Genomic DNA, 27,194 nt, shown 5'->3' with positions numbered 1-27,194 from the left:
TTTTGGAAACAGACTTATCATTATTGATTTGAGGTTTCCCAGAGATACAGTTCACAGTTAATTGTTGTGCTCTAATACAACTGACCATTTAAAATTGAACAACAGTTTATTGTTTTGTAACAATGTCAGTTGTTAAATCTTGACATTTCAATTAAAACATGAATTGTAGTTATAACTCAATGCAAATTCAACAGTTGTATATTTTAACAAATAAATTTATTTAATGAAAGAAAAAAAAAGGAATCCTATAATCAAGAAAATAAATGACAGCAAGTGCTGGTTAAGACATGGAAAAACTGGAAAACTTATACATGGTTACTGGCAATGTAAAATGGTGCAGCCACTATGTAAAAAAGAGTGGCAGTTCCTCGATAACATTTAAAATGTAATTAGCAAATAATTCAGTAATTTTACTTCTTGGTATGTGAGATCTTTCAAAATAAGTTGAAACAAGATCTCAGAGAGGTGTCTGAACTCTCAAATTCATTGAAACATTATTCACTGTATATACATTCAGTGTGTATATATATATATATATATATAAAACGTACATATATGTACATATTCTATATATAGATGAATATATATTTGTATGATATAGTGAATAATGCAGCATTATTTGTTCCATATATATATATATATATATATATATATATTCTGTATGTATAGATGATACCTGATTTCCCCACACATACACACTGTTTTCTATTTTAAATATATTTCTATAAATTTCAAATAATTTCATGCAATATTCTGCATTGTAATGGTGGCCCTAGATAGTGAAATAAGACAATAGAAAAAATAAAATGGCAAAGGTTGATTAAAAGAATAAGAACTGCCGTTATTTGCAGTTGATATGACTATATTCACAGAAAGCATAAAATAATGTAGAGATAAAATACCAGAGTTAATAAGAGTTTTAATTACTGTATCTTTGTCATATATTTTGAAAGCAAGAAATGTGATGCTTCCAGCTTTCTTCTCTTTTTTCAAGATTGTTTTGGCTCTTTTGGTCTTTTGTAGTTCAACACACATTTTAGGATTTTTTTAAAAATCCCATTCAGATTTTAATAGAGATTTTAATTGAATTTGTAGATTTATTTGGGTAGTGTAGACATTTTAACATCATACAACTTTAACAAATCATGCTTAGAGAACTGAAAATTCACATGAAAAATAATAAAATTTTATCAGGCAATATACACAAAAAGCAACTCAAAGTAGAATTGAAATTTAAATGCAACACCTAAAACTATAAAATTCCTGGAAGAAAACATAAACAAAAGCCTCATGTTATTGATTTTGTGAATTATTTCTTGGCTATGACACCAAAATCCTAAACAGCAAAAGCAAAAATGGGAAAGTGAGGCTACATCAAACTAAAAGGCCTCTGCAAAGCAAATACTTAACAAAGTAAAAAGGCAAATGATGAAATGGAAGCAAATAATTACAAATCACATAGCTGTTACAGACTTAATATTTAAGTAAATAAGAAACTTCTGCAACTCAATAGTAATAATGATAATAATAATAATTCAATAAGACACAGGGAGGGAAACATCACACACCAGGGCCTGTTGGAGAATGGAGGCCAGAAGAGGGATAGCATTAGGAGAAATATGTAATGTGGATAATGGGGTGATAGATGCAGCACAACACCATGGCACGTGTATACCTATGTAACAAACCACGTTCGGCACATGTACTCCAGAACTTAAAGTATAATAATTTTTAAAAAGTTTCCAAAGGACTTGCAAAGACATTTCTCTGAAGACAATATACAAATGGCAAGTAGATATAAAAAAGGATATTCAACATTGCTAATAATCAGGAAAATGCAAATCAAAACAACGAGATATTTAACAGCCCTGTTAGAAATCCTATAATCAAGAAAATAGACAGGGGCGGTGGCTCACGTCTATAATCCCAGCACCCTGGGAGACCAAGGTGGGTGGATCACCTGAGGTCAGGAATTCAAGACCAGCCTGGCCAATATGGTGAAACTCTGCCTCTACTAAAAGTACACAAATTAGCCAGGTGTGGTGCCATGCACCTGTAATCTCAGTTATTTGGGAGACTGAGGCAGGAGAATTGCTTGAACCTGGGAGATGGAGGTTGCAGTGAGCTGAGATCATGCCACTGCACTACAGCCTGGGTAACAGAGTGAGAGTATGTCTTGAAAATAAATAAATAAAATATAATAAAAAGAAAATAAATGATAAGTGCTGGTGAAGACATGAAGACATTTTAATATTTACACATTGTTAGTGGCAAAGCAAATTGGTGCAGCCAGTATGTAAAAGAGTTTAGAGGTTCCTCAAAAATTAAAAATAGAGTTAATGTGTAATTTAATAATTTTACCTCTTGATATTTGAAATCTTTCAAGTTAAATTGAAATCAAGATCTCAAAGAGATATCTGAACTCTCAGGTCTACTGAAGCATTATTCACAAAAGCCAAGCTATGGAAACAAACTAAATGCCCATCAATAGATAAATGTATAAAGAAAATGTGGTATACACATACAATGAAATACCATTCAATATTTAAAAAGAGAAAAAAATTCTATCACTTGCAACAACATAAATGAAACAGAAGAACATTATAACAAGTGAAATCAACTAGATTACAAATGAACAAATACTGCATGATTCCATTTACATGAGTTATCTAAAATAGTCAAACCCATAGAAATTAATAGAATAGTGGTTGCCAGAGATTTTGGGGATAAGAAAATGAGGAGCTGCTGTTTAAGAGATACGTAGTTTCAGTTATGCAACATCAATAAAATCTAGAGATCTGTGTACAGCATTCTGCCTGTACTAAACAATATTGTGCACCTGAAATCTGCTAAAAGAATAAATCTCACAAGTATTCTTGCCACATTAAAAAAGTGTCAGAACAAGATATTGGAATAAGAGTCTACACAACTTGCCCTCTCACTGCTGAAACACCACATTTTAGCAGCTATCTGAACACAGAAAGTACCTCACAAGAAACAAAAACCAGATGAGCAATCACAGTAACTGATTTTAAAAGAGGCATTGATAAAGGCAAGGGAGACAGTCTTGAATTACCCACACTACCCTTCCCTCATCCTCCATTAGCAACCAAGCAACACTGAGAGAGAATTTATACATTTTGGGGAAGGAGAGCACAGCAACTGAGGTACTTTACATTGAACTCACTTCTGCCTTTTCATAGTGGACAATAAAGCCACGTTGGCCTCAGTGAGTTCCTCACATGGAGGATGCATTTGAAACAGCCCTCCAAAAACAAAATCACACATCCCAGTAGTTAGAAATTGAGTTTCTCAGCAAGCCTCACTACCATGTGCTGAAGTGCTCTAGGGTCCTAGGTAAACATGGAAAGCAGTCTAGGACACTAGGACTTTAATTCCTAGGAAACTATTAGTTTTAAGTTTGGCTTAGAGCCCGTGAACTAGGAACTTGGGTGGCATGTGACCTTGGGAAACACCAGCTGCTACAGCTAAGGGATACCATATTCCATCTTTCCCCCAACTCCAAGCAGTGCAGCTCATAACAACAAAAGCAACTGCTTTATTCTAAAAAAGGAGAGAAGAGCAAAGAGTAAAGAGAACTTTGTTTTGCATCATGGATACCAGCTGAATCACAGTAGGATAGGACACAGGGTGTAGTTATAAGGCCCACTTTCCAGGGCCTTGCTCCCAAATGACATTTCTAGATACCACCTGGGCTAGAAGTAAACCCTTGCTGCCTTAAAGCAAAGGACCCAGTTCTGGCAAGATTTATCACCTACTGCATAAAGTGACCATGGACCCTGAATAATCACTGACAATACCCAGGGAGTATGTTATTGGCCTTGGGCTCTTAGATGTGCTGGCTTTAGGAGAGACTAAGCACATTCCTAGTAGTGGTGGCTATGATGAAAGACTCATTCTGTTTGAGAAAAGCAGAAGGAAAAGTAAAAGGGAATTTGCCTTGCACCCTAAGCACCAACTTGGCCACAGTGTGGTAGAAAAACTTGCAGGCATTTGGGGTCCCTGAGTCAAAGTTGAGGATCATGGAAGCATTTCTAGACCTTCCCTGGGCCAGAGAGAAGACTACTTCCTTGAAAGGTGAATCCCATGTTCCCAGACAGCAATTCTGGGTATATCCAGGGTCTGGGGGAACTCACCACACTAGAGGGAAGAGTCATGGCCAAGGCCCAGTGCTGTGCTGGCTTCGGGTATGACCCAGTACAGTCCCAGTGGTGGTGGCCCCAGGGCCACACCTTGCAAGACCACACCCCCAGTTCTAGGTGGTTCAGCACACAGAATGAGACTCAGTATGTTTTGGAGACAAAATAAAAAAAAGAACAAGACTTTGCCTGATAATCAAGAGAATTTTTGCAGATATCCAAGACCACCAAAATGATATTTATATGAGTCTCCAAATATCACAGTGCTATTAAGTTTGGAGCCCAAGTCCCCTCAACTACCTGGAAAGCCTTCCCAAGGATAGGCAGTAACTAGACCAGTTTGTGAAGACTGCAATAAATACCTAACTCTTTAACATTCAGACACCAAAGAACTTCTACAAGTATCACCACCATCCAAGAAAACATGAACTCACCAAATGAAGTAAGTAAGACCCCAGAATTTAATCCTCGAGAAACAGAGATGTGTGACCTTTAAGACAAAGAATTCAAAAGCTGTTGTGAGGAAACTACAAAAAAAAAGTCAAGATAACACAAATTAATTATTCTATCAGACAAATTTAGCAAAGGGATTAAAATAATTAAAATAATGAAGCAGAAATTTGCAAGTTGAAATATGCAAGTGACATGATAAAGAATGCATTAGAGTCTATTAATAGTAGAATTGATCAAGTAGAAGAAAAAATTAGTGCGCTCAAAGAGAGGCTATTTGAAAATATAAAGTCAGAGGAGACAAAATAAATCAGAATAAAAAAACAATAGATCATACCTAAAAGATCTAGAAAATAACCTCAACAGGGATAATCTAAGAGTTATTGACCTTAAATAAAAGGTAGAGAAAGATATAAGTGTAGAACGTTTATTCAAAGTGGTAATATCAGAGAGCATCCTAAACCAAGAGAAAGATTTCAACATTCAAGTGAAAGAAGATTATAAAACCCCAAGCAGATTTAACTGGAAGAACGTTACCTTATGGCATTTAATAGTCAAATTCCCAAAAGTCAAGGATAAAGAAAGAATTCTAAAAGTAACAAGACAAAATAAACAACATACACTGGATCTTCAATATGTCTAGCAGCAAACTTTTTAGTAGAAACCTTACATGCCATGAGAGAGTGGCATAACATACTTAAAGTACTTAAAAGAAAATAAGAGCTTTAGCGTAGAATAGCATATCTGACAAAAATATTATTTAAGCATGAAGGACAAATAAAGATCTTGCTAAACATGTAAAAATTAAGGGATTTTATCAACAACAGGCTTCTCCTATGAGAAATGATAAAGTGAGTTCTTCAATGTAATAGAAGAGGACATTAATGAGCAAGAAGAAACCACCTGAAGGCACAAAACTCACTGGCAATAGTAAGCATACAGAACAACACAGATTAGTGTAACACTTTAATTGTGGTGTGCATACTACTTTGTACTTTTAAGTAAAAAATGATAAACTAATAAAAAATAACTACAATAGAACTATAGACAGTACAATAAGACACAAAGAGAAAATGTCAAAAACAGATGAATTAAAATGTAGAGTTTTAATTTTTTTTTCAATGTGTGTTTTTTTTTATCCAATCACTGTTAAGTTGTCATCAGTTTAAAATAAGGAGTTGGAAGACAGAATTTGATAGCCTCATGGTAACTTCAAATTGAACATCATACCACAAAATCATAAAAATGAAAAACAAAAAAATAAGCATACCACTAGAGAAAATTACCTTTACTGAAAGGAAGATAGGAAAGACAAAAAAGAAGGTGGAGAAGACAACCAGAAAACAAATAACAAAATGGCAGGACAAATTTCCTTCATATCAATAATAACGAAGGTAGATGTTCTGAATTCTCAAACCAAAAGACATAGATTGTCTGAGTGCATAAAAGAAACAAGACGCAATCATCTGTTGCCTACAAAAAACACACTTCACCTCTAAAGATACACCTAGAGTGAAAATAATAGGATAAAACATGATGTCATGCTAATGGAGACCAAAAAACAGCAGAATTAGTTATGCTTATATCAGACAAAATAGACTTTAATACAAAATCTCTAAGAAGAGACAGAGAAGGTGACTATGTAATGATAATGGGTCAGTTTATTAAAATAATACAATTGTAAATATATATGCACCCAAAACTGGAGCATGCAAATATATAAAACCACTATCATTAGAGCTAAAGAGACCGATAGAGTAAAATAAAATAATAGAGGAAGACTTCAACACCCAGCTTTTGGAATTGAACATAGACACAAAACCAATGAAGAAGCATCACACCTAATCTTCACTATAGAACAAATTGACTTAATAGATATTTACAGAATATTTTATGTAGCAGCTGCATTCTTCTCCTCAGCACATAAATCATTCTCAAAAATAGATCACAAATTATGTCACAAAACAAGTCTTAAAACATTCAAAAAATTGAAATAATATGAAGCATCTTCTCAAACCACAATGGAACAAAACTAGAAATCAGTAACAAGAAAAATGTTGGAAATTATACAAATACATGAACATTTTTAAATGTGCTCCTGAATGGCCAGTGGGTTAATAAAACAAATAGTAAGAAAATTGAAACATTTCTTGGAACAAACAATAAAGAAAACCTAACATACCCAAACTGATGGGATATAGCAAAGGAAGAACTAAGAGGAAATTTTATAGCTATAATTGGCTACCTCAACAAAGAAGTTTAAATAAATAACCTAGTGATTCATCTTAAAAAACCAGAAAAGCAAGAGCAAATAAAACTCAAAATTAGAATAATAAAGATCAGAGTAGAAATAAGTACATTTCAAATGAAGAGAATACAGAAGGCCACTGAAATAAAAAGTTACTTTTTTGACAAAATAAAATTTACAAAGATTTAACCAGAGTAACTAAGATAAAAATAGAGATGATTCAAATACATAAAATCAGAGATGGAAAGATGTTACAACAGCTCCCTCCAATATTCAAAGTATTATCAGTGGCTACTATGAACAATTATATGCAAATAAACTAGAAATACAGAAGAAATAGATGAATTACTAGAAACATACAACCTGCCAAGATTGAAATGTGAAGAAATACAAACCCTGGGCAGACCAAGAAGTAATGAGGGGCAAGCTATAATAAAAACTCTCCCAGTAAAGAAAAGTTCAGGGACTGAGGGTTCATGGCTAAATTCTACCAAACATTTAAAGAATTAATACCAATACTACTGAAGTTGTTTCAAGAAATAGAGGAAGACAGAGTACTTCCAAACTCATTTTATAAGGCCAGTATTACCCTAATGCCAAAACAAAACAAAACAAAAACAAAAACAAACAAACAAACAAAAATACCCGCATCATATTCTCACTCCTGCTTTTCACAAATATTGTGTATTTAAAAAAAGGATTCTTATTCCCAGTTATCCTGACCTTTCATATCTATCGTCCTTTTTACTGTTATTCCCTTATAAAAAGGCATTTAATCAACTTTCAACCATTTATTACAATCATTTCTTATCATCTACCTCAATGTAAGCTCCATAATTGAAGGGCTCATCTTTAATCGGTGTATTACATTTTCTTGGAACAGTGTCTGACACATAGGTTCTTAGTAAATGTGTACTGAATAAAATAAATGGTTGGATGTATTATAATAGAAAACTTGGAGTGATGGTCACAGCCTAGGTATTCTCATTAAATGGACATGTTTTTCTAAGTGTCTGTGAAGGTACAAGAACTTCAGAATATGAACTGAGCCCTTTCTCTCATCTTATGTTCTGTCAAAATTAATAGGATTTCTTATTACATCTTTGATTGACTGCATTTTGGCCAACAGGAGCCATTTCAGGGCATAATCAGCACTGACACAGTATACCTATATACAAATATATGATGTGTATTTTGTATTTACTAAATATTTGACAAATAGACCATATTAGTAAGTAGAAAGAGAAGTGCTCATCTGAGCTTGATTTAGCACATCTAACTATGTATGTTTGAATTATCATGACCAAAGTTTTCACTCTAAGAGTAGCTAGTTTATATTTTCTCTGGCTGGCCTTCAAATACCATAAACTAGCTCTTAGTTTAAATTACTCATCTGCAGCCATATAATATACTTTCCACTGCTTTCTCTATTTGTGAGAGAACTATGTATACCCAGAACTCTTGATAATATTTGCTTTGCCAACAATTGTGTCCCAGATAATACTCTTCCTGAATGCCCATGAAAAACTTTGCCTGATTCCTTGTCTCTGCTCTTGCCACCTCATTTTAATGCTGCTATTATGTCTTCAAAAAGTTTTCTCTAGTGCTCTTTTAGTTTCATTTCCTTCCCATTTTGGGGAAGTGTCAGAAAACATGGCTCTTGGCCATAAATATTTCACAAAGTAAAAGCACATTTCCAGTACAGTTGACTCTTGAACAATGTAGGAGTTAAGGGTACTAACCCCTGTGCAGTCAAAATCTACATACAGCTTTTGACTTCTTCAAAACCTAACTACTACTACCATACTGTTGACTGGAAGCCTTACCAATAACATAGACAAAACGATTCACACATATTTTGTGTGTTAAATGTATTATATATTGTGTTCTTCTAATAATGTAGGTGAGAAAAAAGAAAATGTCATTCAAGTCATAAGAGACAACATATTTGTTTATTTAGTGGAAGTGGATCATCATAAATGTTCTTATCCTCATTGTCTTCATGTTGAAAAGGTTGAGGAGGAAGAGGCAAAGAAGAGGTTTGTCTTGCTGTCTCAGGAGTGGCACAGATGGAAGAAAATCCATGAAGTGTACCTGCGAAGTTCAAATCCATGTTGTCCAAGGGCTAACTGTACTGTTATTTGCATTTTGCTAAGGGGGTTAGACTTAGAATCTACCAATAGGAAGGACCTTGGCCCTTTGTCCACAATGTACTTTACTTGACCATGTTTTCCAATATCACAGATACATTTCCTATTTGTGTGGCTATGGGAAAAGAGAAATTGTTCTTATTGATTACTTTGTCTTTTTATTTCTTGCCAGCTCAAATAGTTACTTCTCACACATTTTGCAGTTTATCACTCAATTATACATCAAATAAGTTTTTATTGCTAACTCTTCTCACAGAACAAGAAGTGATTATCATGGTACTACAACTATTGGTGGACAGTAAATTAACTCTCTAGAAAGACAATTATGTTCAAATATAAAATAACTTATCAAAAATCAGAAATTAAATGTTAATTAACATCTAATGCTCTCTGCTACAAAATCTTCAATTTTTTTTTTTGAACACAATGATTCTGCCATCCACATAATGATCACGAAAGAGGATTTCATCCCCTTTCTAAGTAGTAAAACAAATCGATTTTACTGTAAGTTGTGTGATTATAGGTATACGTAAGAAATAGAAAACAATCTTCCAACAGTGGATCTTAATGAGGGCTATATTATCATTTAGTGGACATTTGGGTAACGTGTTGAGGATGTATTCTGGTTGCTATAATCACGGAGTTTCCACACTACACTTAGTAGATAGAGACTAGGAAGAGTAAATGTGCTATAATGTGTGGGACAGACACAGATAGCAAGTAATTTATTTATATCTTGCATGATTGCTGACTGTAATTATTTAGTCATGTAGGAAAAAATTAAAATTTGATTGAATCCATCAGGTTAGTGCAAAAGTAATTGTAGTTTTTGACTTATTTTTAAGGTATGGCTTTAATATACACTGAATATTCTAGACATATAAGCATTATGTTATTTGAGGGAAAATTGTAATCACTGTTTTTATCAGAACTTGTCATTTCAGAAAATTTTATTTAAGTCTCTAATAAAACACTCCACTGTCAGTTTACATTTATGCCTGTCACATTCATGGTGATTACCAGTAGTTGACTACTACATTACATCTAGTAGAGTCATGCTCAAGCATTTGCATACTGAAATATGCATTATTTTAGTATACATTACTTCCCTTTTTTTTTTTTTTTTTAGAATATAGGACATCATTTTTTTAAATAATGTGTAAATATGTTTTATTAACTATACATTTTATTTCAGAATAAAAGCATTTGTTATAAAAAAGGACATAGTGTCCAGTAGTGTTGAGAAACTTTTTTCTTTTTTCAATAATACATATCATTTTTATGAAAGCTGTATAATTATCTATTTCATTTTTTCATTGTCTGCTCACAAAACTAAACTTCCCTTATTCACTGATATATCCCAAATTTTAGAACAGTGTTCAAAACCCATATAATAAAACATTTAATCCATTCATTCATTCATTTGTTCAACAAATATTTAGTGTCTGTTAGATGTATAAAACTTTGTTATTTAAGTTACAAAACTGATTGCTGTCATGTTATAGAAAGATCTTGTAGAAGGAATACAAACTTTGGAATAAGAGATAACGCTGGCTTAATGTTGACTATATAATATTAAGAATTCCCTAATCCCTTAGAGGTTCAGTTTATATCTTGTTATATGAGGGAAAATGTTTTCTGCATTGTAGTGTTACAAATATTGATTAATCTTATATAATGTACCTAGCATAATTTTTGGTATAGAATAGCCTCATAAAATTCTTGATTTTTTAAATATCTTGCAAGCAGCTGTGCAAATCACCTTGAATCAAAAAGAATAAATTAAAATTGGGGGAAAAACTGATGATCTGAGCTGGTCAATTCTAACATATTCCAGCTTAAGCTTCCTAATTAAACTGTTGTTTTGTTTGAATTTAAAAATAACAAAAATAAATGTTGAAAACAGCATAACAGGATTTTACATTTGGACTTCTGCACATTTATAGAATAAAAATAATGTAAGTTTGAAGAAATTTCAAATAGAGGGACCACAAATGTGTCACCTTTAATGTCCACATTAAATAAGAAGTACAGAGCTTTAAACCATTTTCAGGCTCCAGGCAGTTAAAATCAGCATTTATTTAAAAAAAAATCTCTTCCATCTCTCAATCCTAATATTTTCAATTTCCATAACATCAATCATCACCTGTGTACTTAATAAGAATGTTATGATGTTGGGTCACACTAATTTTTCTTCATTACTTCCCACAAGCTTTGTTAGTTGTACCAAACTCTTTAGCACTTCATATATTTTGTGTTGTACTGTTCTAATTATTCATGGTTTTGAAGCTTTTTCCTTGTGCTTAACTAAAACACCTTTTCAGAACCCTTATGGCGTTTATGGCATTTTCAAAAAAGTATGCTACATATATTATCAAAAAGGCTTAGATAGGAATGTGAATATGGATGACAATATACATGGAAGTCCTGGGAGCTCATAAATCTAGCAAATAAGACTGGCTACAGGCCTGTAGAAATTGCTCAGCCCGGGAGTTCGAGGCTGAAGAAAGCTGTAATCACACCATTCATTGCACTCCTGCCTCAGCAACACAGCAAGACCCTGTCTCTAAAAAAATAAAGTAAAAAAGATTACGTGCTTAACAGCTTGAAAATAAAATTACTGATTTCAAAAAAAAAAAAAGAAAAGAAAAGAAAAAAAAAAGAAAATTATCTGAGATTAGGGAGCACTTCTTAGCAAATCCCACAGAAGAGCAACTGAAGAGAAACGACAGCTGTATTAAGGTGGCTATCAAGTTTGCTCTTTCTTCAACTGTTTTATTTTACTTTATTGATGGGAGTTGAATTATATAAAAAAGGGAGTGTTAACCCCCTAATAAATAAGTTATAGGTGAAAATCTTGAAAACAATGTGAAGATGAGGTAACAGGATTCCCACTTTCCCCCTTCTTATTAGCACCAATTTAGTATGCATTGGGGTTCTGAGCTCTACTTCTACTTAACATTGACTCATGAATGTCCAACAGAAACTATATAAAATGGAGGCTCTATTATTTCTCTTCAATACAAAATTAGCTACTCTGCAGTATTCTCAATCTCTAGGTTAACAAACATTTGTGCTTTCGATGTAACAGTCTAGAAATTTAGAATGTCTATATTAATTATGACTGCACTGTTAAATTTGTGTTCTCAAATAAAAACCCTTAATGTTCCCTTTTTCTAGTTTTCTCACACACAAATCTAAATTCCCAAATTTTTTCAGTTCTATATTTAAAATATATTTAGAATTCAATCACTTTTCATCACTCACACAGCCATGAGCTTGATTTAAATAACCAACATCGCTTGCTTGAATTATTATATAATAACTACCTAACTGTTCTTTCTGCTTCTGCTTTTGACCCCTTGTCCTCTGTTCTTGACACAACCACCAAAGTGATCTTACTAAAACATAAGTAAGGATATGTTACTTTTCTGCTAAAAACTTTCCAATGCATTTCCATCTTACTGATGTCACTCAGAGCAAAAGCCAAAGTCCTTAACAGATTTATGAAACATTACATAATCTGACTCCTTTATCTTTTCTAAGTTTCATTTTTCCACTCATCTCCTTGGTTTTTGATGTTCAGCAGATGTTGGTAAGAATGTGAAGCAACAGGAACTCTTCATTGATGGTGAAAATGCAAAATGATATAGCTACTTTGGAAGACCTTTTAAATGTTTTGTAACAATTCAAACATACCCTTACTATACAATTGAACAATGGTGCTCTGTAGTATTGATCCAAAAGAGCTAAAAACTTTGTTTTGGCAAAAACCTTTCTCATAGATATTTACAGCAGCTTTATTCACAATTTCAGAAACTTGGAAGCCACCAAAATGTCCTTCAGTAGGTAAATGAAGAAATAAACTGCAGTGCACTCAATGAAATATTGTTCAGTGCTAAATGAGGTAGTAAGCCATATAAATTTGTGGGGAAACCTTAAACACATATTACTAAGTGAAAAAAACAGCCAATTTAAAAAGTTTCTATGACTCCAACTATAAGACAGTGTTAAAAAGGAAAAATTATGAAGACAGTAAAAGAATGAGTGGTTGTTAGGATTTACAAAGGAGGTAAAGATGAATAGGTGGAGCCCACGGGAATTTTAGATGTGTGAGAATACTCTGTATGGTACTATAATAGTAGATACATGCCATTATACATTTGTCCAAACCCTTAGATCATATAACATCAAGAGTAAAGCCTAAGATAAACTGTGAACTTTGGGTAATTATGAGGTTTTAGTGTAGGTTTACAACTGTAATGTAAATATACTAGTCTGACTGGAAATGTTGATAATGTGGGAAACTGTGCATATGTTGGGGCAGGGAATATATGGAAAATCTATATACCAACCTCATAATTTCGTTGTGAACCTAAAACTTCTCTAAAAAAGTCTTATCAAAAGATTAGAAGGCTTTTCACCAAAATGCGTACATCAATTATGTGTAGATAGTGCCATTACAAGTAATAGTGTGTTTTTTCTGGTTTTTTTTTTTTTTTTTTTTTTTTTTTTTTAAGACAAGGTCTGGCTCTATTGCCCAGTCTGGAGTGCAGGAATACAATATTGGCTCAGGGAAACCTCTGCCACCAACGCTGAATCCATCCTCCCACCTCAGCCTACTGATTAGTTGGAACTACAGGTACGTGCAACCTGGTTAATTTTTGTACTTTTTGTAGAAATGGGGTTTCACTATGTTGCCTGGCTAGTCTCAGTCTCCTCAGCTTATAGGTGTGAAACACCACACTCGGCAGCTTTTCTGTTTTCCAATTTTAAAAAATGATTATAAATTAGTTTGGTAACTTATATTTAAAAACTTTAAATTTTGAGTTAAAAATAGTATAATACAGTTAGTTTTCCATTATCACTCATATTAACAGATTAATATTTTTCTCAAATAGTCAAATTTTATTAAAAGCATTACATATTCAATCACATCACTTTGCCCAATCCTAGAAATAGGCAATACCACTCAAATAAGCTTTCATTATACTGTGGTGCAGAGCATTTACATCATCAGCCTAATATATTAAGGACTTTGTGTAGACAAATATATTTCTTAGGAAATGTACCATTTTGTTTAACACACAAGCATTTTTTTGTTTGTTTGTTTTACTTTTTTTTTCTGTTTAACAAGGCTGACTAGGGACATTCGATGCCAGTTCACAGAAAGAATAACAAAGATACCAGTGAATGGACAACATCTGAACAGCAAACTGAGGAAAGAGTGTTAAAATCTTTTGGATTGCCCATGGAGAGAAGCTGGAATGCAGAAAATAAAAGCATCAAGAGTCTGGGAGAAATAAACACCTAAGGCATTCAGAGACCTATGGAAAGGATAGGTGGGAGTGCTTCTCTGCTCCTCTCGCCCTTCAGACAATCTGCCAACTACTAAACTGTTAGGGAGTCCCTCTGCTCTTAATGATCCAGGGCAACATCATTGGTTACAATCTGAGAACTTCCAGGGGACAGAGAACCAGGTGACCAGATCGTGCAGGTGTGCCTTTACTTCTCTCAGACCCAAACGGAAAGAGCAGGAATTATATTGGTTGTGCACCCATGGTTGCACTCAGCTTTCCCTGGGGATTCTCTGTCCTTCAGCCACCACACCATCATATCCCCTGTAAACATACCCCACTACCTGCTCTGACTTTGCCAAGCACAGGGTACTGGTGGGTCCCTTGCGAACTGTGGAACTTCTGGAAATCTAGCCCTCAGTGCGGGCTGCCATTAAGGGAGGGAGTACAGTCTACCAAAACATCCCTTGGGACAAAAGAAATGCAGGCATGTAACCAATTATTTAAGGAGCCAGCACTGACACAGGAACAGATATGAAGAGGGGGTCATCTCCTGATCCTTCCCATACACTGTTGCAGACACAGCAATGGTCCCTCCAAGAAAGTACTCACTGAAAGCCTTTTTCGTGCTTGCTGTGGTGGCTCCACTCCCACTAAAAGTGAACCCTTATGCCTGCTTGGGTTTTCATAAAGGGTCAGATACAACTACCCTTTCTTACACAAAGTGGCATGACCTTGGCAACATATGACAGACCATGAAGTTTCCTGCTCTATCTTGGTCGGAAAGGCTCTGCTCCAAGCCCTATATTGATGGTAACCATAAGAGTCATATCAGTGACCCACAGCCACACTGAAGCCTGGAATCAAAGGATCAAGTAAAGCCTTTATAAACTGAAGGTCATGATACCCACAACAGAGGCATACTAGGTAAGTGGATCACATTCCTTCCAATACAGGACAAGGAGCTGGCACACCTCCCCACACCTTCCCTCAAGACCTCAGCACAGCTTAACATGATTTCTTCCCACCAAACCCATAGGGGAATGTGAATTCACTCTGCCTGAGCCTACCTGCCAGCTCTTGCTCTTAAGTGGTATTTACTGAAATGCAGCCACCAAATCAAAAACTGGCTACCAAAAGGAGTTAGTGCTACAGTCCATAAGATAAACTTCCTGAGACCTATACCCACAGCCCTACAGGAAACAGTGTGTCAGCTCTTGTATCCAATAGACTGCTACAACAAGTATTATCTGAGAAATCTACCACGAATAAGCTATCCAAAAACAAAGGACCAATGCAGAGCCTTGACCCCCTGAAAGCACCCAGAAAGGAAGCCAAACAACCATAACACAGCACACATCACAGTCATACCCTCAAGGAAAAAATATTTTAATGCCTCACCCAAACAATAGTCAGTTCATAAATGAGAAGTGACAGCTCCTTCAGATGAGAAGGAATCAACATAAGAATTGGCATTATAAAAATCCAGAGTGTTTTGGCACCTCCACAGGATCACACTAACTCTTTAGCAATGGATCCTAACCAGATTAAATGCCAGAAATGACAGATAAATATTTCAAAATACGGATTGCAAGGAAAATGAACAAGATTCAACAGAAAGTTTAATTCTTATAGAAAAGAAAAAAAATAGAAAGATAATTCAGGATATGAAAGATGAGATAGCTATAGGAAAATCAATACAAATAGAACTTCTGGGATTGAAAAATGCATGACAGAAAATTCAAGATACAATTCTAAATTTTAATCATACATCAGACCAAGCAGAAGAATTTCAGAGCTTAAAGACCATTCTTTCAAAATAACCCAAACAATGATTTAAAAAAAATTAAAAATGAACAAATCTTTCAATATATATGGGATTATAAAGTAGATAAAACACTGACTTATTGGTATTCCTGAGAGAGAAGAGTTAAAATGTAAGGAAATTGGAAAACATTATTTCAGAAAATAATCCACAGAAAAGTTTCTAATCTTGCTAGAGAGGTCAAAAGAACGATACAAGAAATTCAGAGAACTCCTGTAAAATACTATACAATATGACCATCCACGAGATATATGGTCATCAGACTATCTAAGGTCATCGTGAAAGATAAAAATTGTAAAGGTAGCTAGACAAAAGGACCAAATTACCTACAAAGGAAATCCCATCAGACTAACAGCAGACTTCTTAACAAAAATCTTACAAGCCAGAAAAGACTGGGGACCCATTTTTATCTCTCTTAAAGAAAAATATAATATCTGCCAAGAATTTCATATGCCACAAAACGAAGTTTTATAAGTGAAGGAAAAATAAAGTTTTTCACAGAGAAGCAAATGATAAAGGTTTTTTTGCTACCACCAGACCAGTACTATAAGAAATGCTCAAAGGTGTTCTAAACATGGAAATGAAAAAATAATACTTGCTATCATAAAAGTACATCAAAGTACAAACCTCACAGACTCTACAAAACAATTACACAATTGAGACTACAAAACACTTAGCTAACAACTACTATGACAGTAACAAAATCTTATGTATCAATATTAACCTTGAACCTAAACAGCCTAAATGCCCCACTTAAAATATGTAGGGTGGCAAATTAAATTCTTAAAAAAGACTCAACCTTCTGTTGTCTTCGAGAGATTGTTCTTCGAGACACTCATAGACTCACAGTAAACAGAGATCTATCATGCAAAAACAAAAAAGAGATGTTGCTATTCTCTCAGATATAACAGACTTTAAACCAACAATAGTAAATAATGACAAAAAGAGAGTACTATGTAATGAGAAATGTTTGATTTAACCATCCTCAATATGTACACACTGAATACCAGAGTGCCCAGATTTATAAAGCAAATACAGCTAAACAAAGAGAGAAAGCCATAGATGGTTTCATAAGGCAGTTTTCTCTGCTCTCTCTTGCACACTCTCTCACTCTCCCTCTCTCTCTCTCCCTTTCTCTCCCCCCCTTTCTCTCTCTCTCTCTCTCTCTCTCTCCCCCCCTCTCTCTACCCCGCTCTCTCCCCCTCCCTCTCTCTCTCCCTCTCTTTCTCTCTCTCTCTGTTCTGTTGCCTTGTGAACAAAGTGCCTGCTTCACTTTCTGCTATGGTTATAAGTTTTCTGAGGCTTCCCCAGCCATGCAGAACTGTGAGTCAATTAAACCTCTTTCCCTTATAAATTACCCAGTCTTGGATATTTGTTTATAACAGTGTGAGGTGGTCTGATACAGAAAGAGAGATGCATTAAAAACAAAATTTGGGATATAGCAAAAACACTGTTAAGGAAAGTTTTTAGCATTTAATGCCTACATCAAGGAGATAGATCTCAAATTAACAACCTAATATTGCACCTAAAGAAATTAGAAAATGAGAGGAAACTACACACAAACCAAGCAGAAGCAAAGAAATAACAAAGATCAGAGCATAATTACTCAAAATTGAGAACAAAAACTCCAAACAATCAATAAAATGTAAGGTTATTTTTTTCAAAAAAGATGCACAAGATTAATAGACTACTGGGTAGACTAATCAAGAAAAAAAAGGAGAAAATCCAAATAAGCACAATCAGAAATGAGAAAGATGACGTTATGGCTTATACCACAGAAATACAAAAGATCCTCAGAGACTGGTATGAACGTCTCTTATCTAGTATGTGCACAAACTAAAAAACCTAGAGGAAACTGACACATTCCTTATAAAACACAATCTCCCAAGATTGAGCCAGGAAGAAATTGAAATCCTGAACAGTCAAATGAGTTACAAAATTGAATCAGTAAGGAAATTTCTACCAATAAGCAAAAAGCCCTGGACCACAATAATTTACAGCCAAATTCTGCCACTTATACAAAGAAGAGATGGTACCAATCTTAATAACACTAGTCAAAAAATTGAGGAGGAGAAATTTTTAATTAGTTCCTGATGCCATAACCTGGGAAGAGTACAACAACAAAAAAGAAAACTGCAGGCCAATATCCCTGATGAACACAGAGGCAATAATTCTCAACAAAATATGAGCAAATTGAAGCCATCAGCACATCAAGAAGTTAATTCATCATAATCAAATGGGCTTTATTCCTGGGAGGCAGGGATGGTTCAACATACTCAAATCAGTAAAAGTATTTCACCATGTAAACATAATTTTTTTAAGAAATCATACTATCATCTCAACAAATGCAAAAGATAATTCAATAAAATGCAACATTTCTTCATAATGAAAACCCTCAACAACCTAGTCATTGAAGGATCATACCTGAAAATCATAAGTGCCATTTCAACAAACCCACAGCAAACATCATATTGAATGAGCAAAAGTTGGAATCATTTTCCCTAACAACAACAACAACAACAACAAAAAGGCACAGGTATCTACACTTCCCACTCCTATTCAACATAATATTGGAAGTCCTGCCCAGAGGTGTCTTGCAAGAGAAATAAAAGGTATCCAAATAGAAAAAGAGGAAGTCAAATTACTTCTGTTTGTCATTGACATAATTGTATACCTAGAAAACCCTATGGATTCCTCCAAAAGACTCCTAGAACTGATAAATGACTTCAGTAACATCTCAGAATACAATATCAAGGTACAAAAACCAGTAGTATTTCTATACACCAACCACGCTCAAGCTGAGAACAAATCAAGAATGCAATCCCAATTACATTTGGCAGAGAAAATAAAACACCCTGCAATACATTTACCTCTTTTTGCAGAGATGAAATATATGTACAAGGAGAAATACAAAGGACTGATTAAAGAAATCATGAGTAACAAAAACAAATGGGAAAATATTCTATGTTCATTGATTGGAAGAATGAATATTGTTTAAAATGATCATATATATACTTTTACACTATTGAAGCAACAATAAAAATAATTTTTAAAATGATTGCATTTCCCAAAGCAATCTACAGATTCAACAAAATTCCTGTCCAATACCAATGTCATTTTCACAGAATTACTTTTAAAAAGTCAATTCTAAGGTTCATATAGAACTCCAGAAGAGACTGAATAGCCAAATCAATCCTAAACAAAATGAACAAAGCCTGAGGCATCATATTACCCATCGTCAAGCTATACTATAAGGCTATAGTAACCAAAGCAACATGGTATTGGTAAAAAATAGACACATAGTTCAGTAAAACAGAATAGAGAATGTATTCTCTACATTTTCTACATACCTACAACCAACTGATCTTTGACAAAGTCCACAAAAATAATGAAAAAATCATCTCACATTCAACATATCTTGCTGGGAAAACTGACTAGCCATTTGTGGAATAGTAAGACTGGACCCCTACCTCTCACCATACACAAAAATTAACTAAAGATTGAGTAAAGATGTAAATGTAAGCCCAAAAACCAGAAAAGTCCTAAAAGAAAACGTAGGAAAATTTTCTGAACTTTGGTCTAGGCAAATAATTTATGAGTAAGACCTCAAAAGCAAATGTAACACAAAGACAAACAGGAAATAATTGAACCAAAGCACTTCTACACAGAAAAAGAAGCAGTAAACATTAAACAGTCAATCTACAAAATGTAAATAAATATTTATGAACTATGCACCTGACAAACTACTAATATCCGGAATCTATAAGGAATTTAAATCAACAAGAAAAAAAAAAAAAAAAACATTAAAAAGTGAACGTAGGACTTAAACAGAATTCTCAAAAGACGTAAAAGTGGTCAACAAACATAAAAATGTACAACATCACTAATTATCAGAGAAATACAACTCAAAGCCACAAAAAGATACCATCACACATCAGTTGGAATGGCTACTATAAAATAGTCAAAATAACAGATGTTGATGAGAATATGCAGAAAATGGAAGGCATATACACTGTTGGTCAGAATGTAAATTATTTTAACCACTGTAGAAAGCAGTTTGGAGATTTCTGAAAGAAGTGAAAACAGAACTACCATTTGACCCAGCAATCCCATTACTGGGTATATATCCAAAAGAAAATAAATTATTCTACGAAAAAGACACATACACTCACATGTTTATTGCAGCATAATTCATAATAGCATAGTTATGGAATTAACCTATGTGCCTATTAAGAGTGGATGAGATACAAATTAAGGTACATACACACCATAGAATATTACACAGCCATAAAACAGAATAAAATCATATGTTTTGCAGAAACATGGATGCAGCAAGATGCCACTAACCAAAAAGAATTAAGACAGAAACAGAAAATCAAATACACTGTGTTCTCACTTAAAAGTGGAAGGTAAACAAGGGGTAAATCATGGACACAAAGTTGGAAACAATAGACCCTGTGCATTACAGAAGGAGAAAGGAGGGAAGTAGGTAAAGGTTGAAAAACTACCTATTATTTGGTTGATGGGTTCAATGGAAGCCCAAACCCCAGAATAATGGAATATACCCATTCAATAAACCTGCAAATGTACGCACTGAATCTAAAATTAATGACAACAACAACAAAAAAAAAACAAAGCTCTTTTTTTTTCATTTGCTTGTTTCTTTTGTTGTTGGTGGTAGTACATCATCTATTGTGAATTGGAAAATAAACAAGCTTGTAGTGAATCCATCTTTGCACAACTGAGAATAAATGTCTGGACTTTTGGAAATTTCTATGGACACTACGTAAGATGGGGTATCATGATTACTAAGTATATAAGCAACATAGGTACTTATTCTCCTATTACACTTCTTCAGAATATTCTCTTTTCTGCATGATAAAAATCTTTAACAGCACCATGTACTTCGTTTCATGGCATTAATACTGGATTCTTCTGTCTTAAAAGTTTCCATATATCAGTTTCACTGGCTTAGAATTCTGGATTACTACTTCTGTTTTTGTCTTACATTGGATAACTTACTCCCAGCCTATTTACCTTTTTATTCTTAACTAAGCAGCCCCAGTAATTCTCTCCAAGGTCTCCCAGAATGCATACCAATAATTTATGCAATACTTCCTTGCAAAAGATTAACTGTGTTCTCCATCTCCTATTCATTAATCCACGGAAGAGGCCAAGTAACATTAAAGAGGGTTGGCACATAGAAGTTGGGGACACAATTAGAGAACAGTGATTCAAAGGCAGCCATTAACACAATTGTGCTGGTAACCAGTTCTGTGGGGACAAGGGGAAAAGCCCTGAGTTGCAGAATTTGCCTATTTCCATTTAGCAAATACATCCTCCATGACTGTATTATTATGGGTTCTATAGAGGGACAGAACTAATGGGATAAATATCTATCTATCATCTATCAATCATCTATGTATCATTTATCTATCTTTATTTATATATACATATATATAAAGGGGAGTTTATTAAACATTAACAATGCTTAATGTTTCTTTTTACATTTTTCTTCCTGCTTATATTCTAGCAATGCTGGCAGCTGCTTAAATTGTTCCCACCCAGATTAAGCGTGAGTATGCCTTTCCTAGCCCACTGACTCAAATGTTAATCTCCTTTGGCAACACCCTCACAAACACACCCAGGATCAATACTTTGTATCCTTCAATCCAATCAAGTTTACACTCAGTATTAACCATCACAAGTCCACCCCTTGTTAACTTGAACTCATACACATCTCCTAAGATTATACCTAATCTTCAAATAAAGACAATAATAAGGTCATAATTATGCCTAACATAATACAACTATCTTTCCTACAATCAGAAATGCACTAATCCCCAACCCAAAGACTATTAAATAAACAATATTAAGTATTGTTACTATTGCTGAGGTGAAGTCAACAAATCTTATGTCACATAATAAAGGAGAAAGGAAATAAAATGAAGGTATTTTCTTAGTACAAGTGTATACATGTACAAACATGTTCTTAACAAAGGAGGAGGAAATACTCATGACAATTACAGTCCTCCTTTCTGCAGCTGGTCATGTGGTCATAGCTAGCCTTGAGGACTACCTTCTTCTACTAACAATTCTGTATTCTCTTTGCCTTCAGCAAGCACCTCAGCAGGTCATGTTTTGTTCTTTTTCTTTTTTTTTCCCTTCCTATTGAATTGATACCAACCTTTATTTCTGAAGTGTCTGGGTCATTTGAGCTCCTGCCTGAAATGGGCTGTTGTAGTTTCCCATTGACCTTAATCACAGGGCATGATAATACTAAGAGACATCCTAAGGGATCTCCTGTATGCCATGCATACTCTTCCTAACCTCCATTGTGGAGTAGTAGACTGATATCATCTTCATAGTCCAGGTCAGTCATACCAGCTAACACTGTAATTCCCTTCTTAGCCTGTTTACTTAAAGGTAGGAGGACCCCAAAGTGACCAGGTGGCAATCTTCCAACTGAATGGAATTGTTTTGTCTCCTGGTGGCAGCATTCATCTCTCTGGAACTAAGACCTCTAAGCCAGCAGAACAAAATACAAAATATCACAGGAAAAGGAAGAAAAAGTTTTGCTAGTGGATCACTAGGGGTGATGTGAGTGGGCCACTTCCACCCCTTGATTCCTAGTCCCATGAATCCTGGCTATGGGAGAAGCAGTACCATATATTGGAAACTGATTCAGAGCATATATGGCTTCCTGCAGAACTTTGCCCCAGCCCTGCAAAGTTTGTCACCTAGTTGGCATTGTAATTGTGATCTCAAGTGGCAATTGCACCCATTTATCAATCCAGCTGCTTGAGGATAATAGGGAACATGGTAAAACCAGTGAATTCTATGAGCATGAGACCACAATTGTACTTCTTTAGCCGTAAAGTGCCTTGGTCAGAGGCAATGCTATGTGGAATAATGTGATAGCGAATAAGGTATTCTGTGAGTCCACAGATGGGTAGTTTTGGCAAAAGCATTGAATGCAAGGTAGGCAAACTGATAGCTGGAGTAAGTTCTAATCCAGTGAGGACAAACCTCTGCCCTCACAAATCTATTTTACAAGGCATTGGTCAAGGGTATATTATCTGGACCCTCCCAGCTGGAATGAGTAGGTCTAAAGTGACTAATCCACTCCAACATTCCAATCTCCTTAAGCCTTTAAATCCCTTCCTCTACATTAAATCAAGGGAGATCAGCCATATCCAGCTTCCTCACAGTGGGCCATTTTTTAATACATAGTTTAGCTAACCAAGCAGATAAACTATCAGAACCATTTTCAACTCCCCAAGCTGCAACATTAAATGCAGAGTCCCTATTTAGTGGGCCCAAATCAATAAATTCAGCCTAATCCAACTCTGTTTTTTCCACCATTATCCCACACCCTTAATATCCATTACCATGCCTGTCATCAATATTTCTGTTTATATAAATTAGAGAACTCAAACACTTCTTTTCTAGTATAGTACACTTCCTCATGGGTCACACGCTCAACCTCACCTCTAAGGGCCCACCAGGACTTTAGTCTAGTTATAAGTCTAGAAGGAAACAGGAGTGTTGGGGACAGCTCCTGAGGAGAATCAACATTATTTTGCGTAGCAACTGCCTCAGGAGAGGACATCACTGTTGCCTCAGGAAGCACAGGGCTTATGTGTCCAGAGTAGTGTGGAAAGTCTAAGGGCAGCATGGATCAGGGAGGGGATGTTACCACTACTGGTTTGGGAAAGCTCTCTTCTGGCAAAAAAAGTTTCATCAGAGTTTACAAACTCAGTGTCCCAAGCTTTATCAGGGCCTTGGCACATGTTCCCATTCCAAGTTCCAGGGTCCAGTGCTTTTCCAATAAATGCCCTCAGTTAAACAGTAGATGCCTGGCAAGGTTGTGCATGCACCTTTCATTGCAGGTCAGATACTCGCATGATAAGAGCTTGTGTCTGTTTTTCCACAATTTCAGTTCTTTCTCTACAGGAAATAAGACTCTCACTCAGGGGAATCTTAGCATATTTGAGGCCCAGTATCTGTTTCTGAAGCTGGTACATAGAATCCCTAAGTTCATCATTTTCTTTCATCACTTTATCCACTGAAATTAGGAACAACCAACCAGCTTCACTATGTTCCTTGATTCTCCATATATGGTCAAAGGTATTTACGTATAGAGTCACTAAACTCCTTGTCTTTCATGAGTGATTATTCAAGAGTGTCAAATGCCTTTATTTTTGATAACTCTCTAAACAGTTCACACAAAGGACTATCAGTGTTCTCCATACTATTAGAAGTAGAGTCCTTAGCATTTTTGGGTCTAATCAAATTAAGCACCCAACTCCAGAAACCCCAAAACCAATTAAAGAACTTCATCCTTATTCTGATCCTCTAGAACCACTCCTGGTAACAAAATCTGTATTAGTCAGGGTTCTCTAGAGGGATAGAACTAATGGAAATATTTATTAAGTGTTAACTCACATTATCACAAGTTCCCACAATGACTGTCTGCAAGCTGAGGAGCAAGGAGAGCCAGTCAGACTTCTAAAACTGAAGAACTTGGAATCTGATTTTTGAGGGCAGGAATCATCCAGCAAGGGAGAAAGATGTAGGCTGGGAGGCTAGGCCAGTGTCTCTTTTTACATTTTTCTGCCTGCTTATTTTCTAGCCACACTAGCAGCTGATTAGATTGTGCCCACCCAGATTAAGGGTGGGCCTGCCTTTCTCAGCCCACTGACTGAAATGTTACTCTATTTTGGCAGCACCCTTAAAGAAACATTCAGGATCAAAACTTTGTATCTTTAAATCCAATCAAGTTGACAATATTTACCATTACAATGACTAATTCCAAGCTACTAGTGTGACATAACTTACATGTGGGAAGATGTGGTAACAATTGGCTCTCCATATGAGCAGTCTTTATATTTTACTGTTACTTTGGGACAATTACATTTTACTTTGTTAATCATTTGTACTTCAGTAAAATCCTTGGTGTTTCTTTTTTTTATTGCATTTTAGGTTTGGGGTACATGTGAAGAACATGCAAGATAGTTGCATAGGTACACATGTGGCAGTGTGATTTGCTGCCTTCCTCCCCATCACCTATATCTGGCATTTCCACCCATACTATCTCTCCCCAACTCCCCACCCCCACTGTCCCTCCCCTATTTCCCCCTGACAGACCCCAGTGTGTAATGCCTTTTTTTTTTTTTTTTTTTCTTTCTTGCCCAAGCTGGTCTCAAACTCTTGGACTCAAGCAGTCCTTCTGCCTCAGCCTCCCAAAGTGCTGGAATTACAGATTTATCAAAGGAAGATAAACATTTGGAAGTACAAGTACTACTGGAGAATATTGGAAGACAAAAAGACAAAAAAGAAGACAAAGAAAAGAAAACCATTTCAGTGAAAGAAGAGCAAGAACTACCACCAAAAATAACTGAAGTTACTCATCCTGAAAGAGAAACCAATCAAGATGATCTAGTAAGAGAAAAGTTTAAAAGAATCATGCAGAGAAATGACATGGATGACACACCTGGCAAATGCACTGCTCTCTACACGAAAGGCCCCCTCAGACAAAGAAGGTATTACTCATTCACAGAAGCAACTGAACACCTGCATCATGGGCTTCCTGCTTCGGGTGGGCCAGCCAGTGCCAGTAACACAAGGTGCAGTCATAGTACAAGCAAGCATCTCAGTAAGAGAAGAAAGGGAGCTAGAGCATTCTGACAGTGGGTATGAGCCCTCATTTGGCAAGCCTTCCAGAATAAACGTGAAAGATACAACTTTCAGAGATAAGAAAAGCAGTCTCATGGAAGAACTCTTTGGATCAGGCTACATCTTGAAAACTGATCAGTCAGGTTCTGGTGTTACAAAAGGCTCAGATGAGCCTTTGCAAAGTAAGGAGTTGCATCACCTGCCTCCCAGTCAGGCCTCCACCAGCAATGCATTTGGGGACTCTAAAGTAACTGTGATAAATCCTTGGTGTTTCTCTAACCATGATTAGGATACTTGGACTACCAGCACCTTGCCACAAAGTTGTTAAAATGTCCAAGTCTATGTCCCATACTAGACTTAGAAATGTACCTTAATATTGATAATTTTAACATCTCTCCAGGTTATTCTTATCTACAGTAAGGTTTGCTACTCAGTGTCTCAAATGCTCAGTTCCATTTAGCTAACATGCAAGTGTGTACATTGGAAATTGGAACCACAAAAGCTGCTTATGTTCAGACCTCTAAAAGAGTAGATATTATGGTTAATACCATATCTCCAAAACATGTCCCAGTTTAAAATTGAATTCAAAGTATACATTCTGTATTTGTCTGCTAGTACAGCCATAACAAATTACCACAGACTGGGTAGGTTAAACTAGAGAAATGTATTTTCTCACAGTTCTGGAGGCTGGAAATTTAAGATCAAGATGTTAGAACAGCAGGATTTTCTTGGGTCTCTCTTCTTTGTGGGTAGATGGCTTTATTTTTTATTTGTTTTCACATGGTCTAACACTGGTTGCATGTCTGTGTCCTAATCTCCTCCTCTTATACAACCAGTAATACCATACTATAGCCCTCCCTAATGACCTCTTTGAACCTTAATTACCTTTTTAAAGGTGACATATTTGAATACAGTCACATTTTGAGGCACTGAAGATCAGGATGTCAAAAACAAATATGCAGAACATATAATACAACCCATCAAAATTCTCAAATTAAGTAAAAAATATGTAAGAATTTATACTGAGACATTATATGTGACACAGAGATTTAAGCCTTAGCATATTTAAGCATCTTAGCTGGAATATATCTGGCATCAACACATGTTAGTATCTCTGCCACACTGAGCCATCGGCTTGCAGAATGTTTCTGGCATGAATCCAAACACACAGTACTTTAAATTTCATGGAACAATTTATTCACTTAAAAAGATAAGGACTAATTCATAAACATTACTTAAATGGTTTAAGGCAAAATTGTACTTATTCACTTGATCAACATTTTGATTAATGATACGGGGGTTGTGGGGAAAATCTATCATTGAAGCACAATCTAAAACCTGTTATAGTTTGCACAATGCTATTCATAATAGGTCTAATTTGCACCC

General features: G+C 35.3%; 1 pseudogene; it reads left to right on the top strand.

The window, feature by feature from the left end:
* The first annotated feature begins 4,210 nt into the window (after positions 1-4,210).
* LOC101038864 (lebercilin-like protein) lies at positions 4,211-26,097 on the top strand (annotated as a pseudogene).
* Positions 26,098-27,194: the final 1,097 nt, after the last annotated feature.

The sequence above is a fragment of the Saimiri boliviensis genome, chromosome X (genome assembly GCF_048565385.1).
Source record: "Saimiri boliviensis isolate mSaiBol1 chromosome X, mSaiBol1.pri, whole genome shotgun sequence".
In the NCBI taxonomy this organism is placed as follows: domain Eukaryota; kingdom Metazoa; phylum Chordata; class Mammalia; order Primates; family Cebidae; genus Saimiri; species Saimiri boliviensis.
The sequence above is the reverse complement of the archived record's forward strand: the minus strand, read 5'-3'. Positions and strand labels throughout refer to the sequence as shown.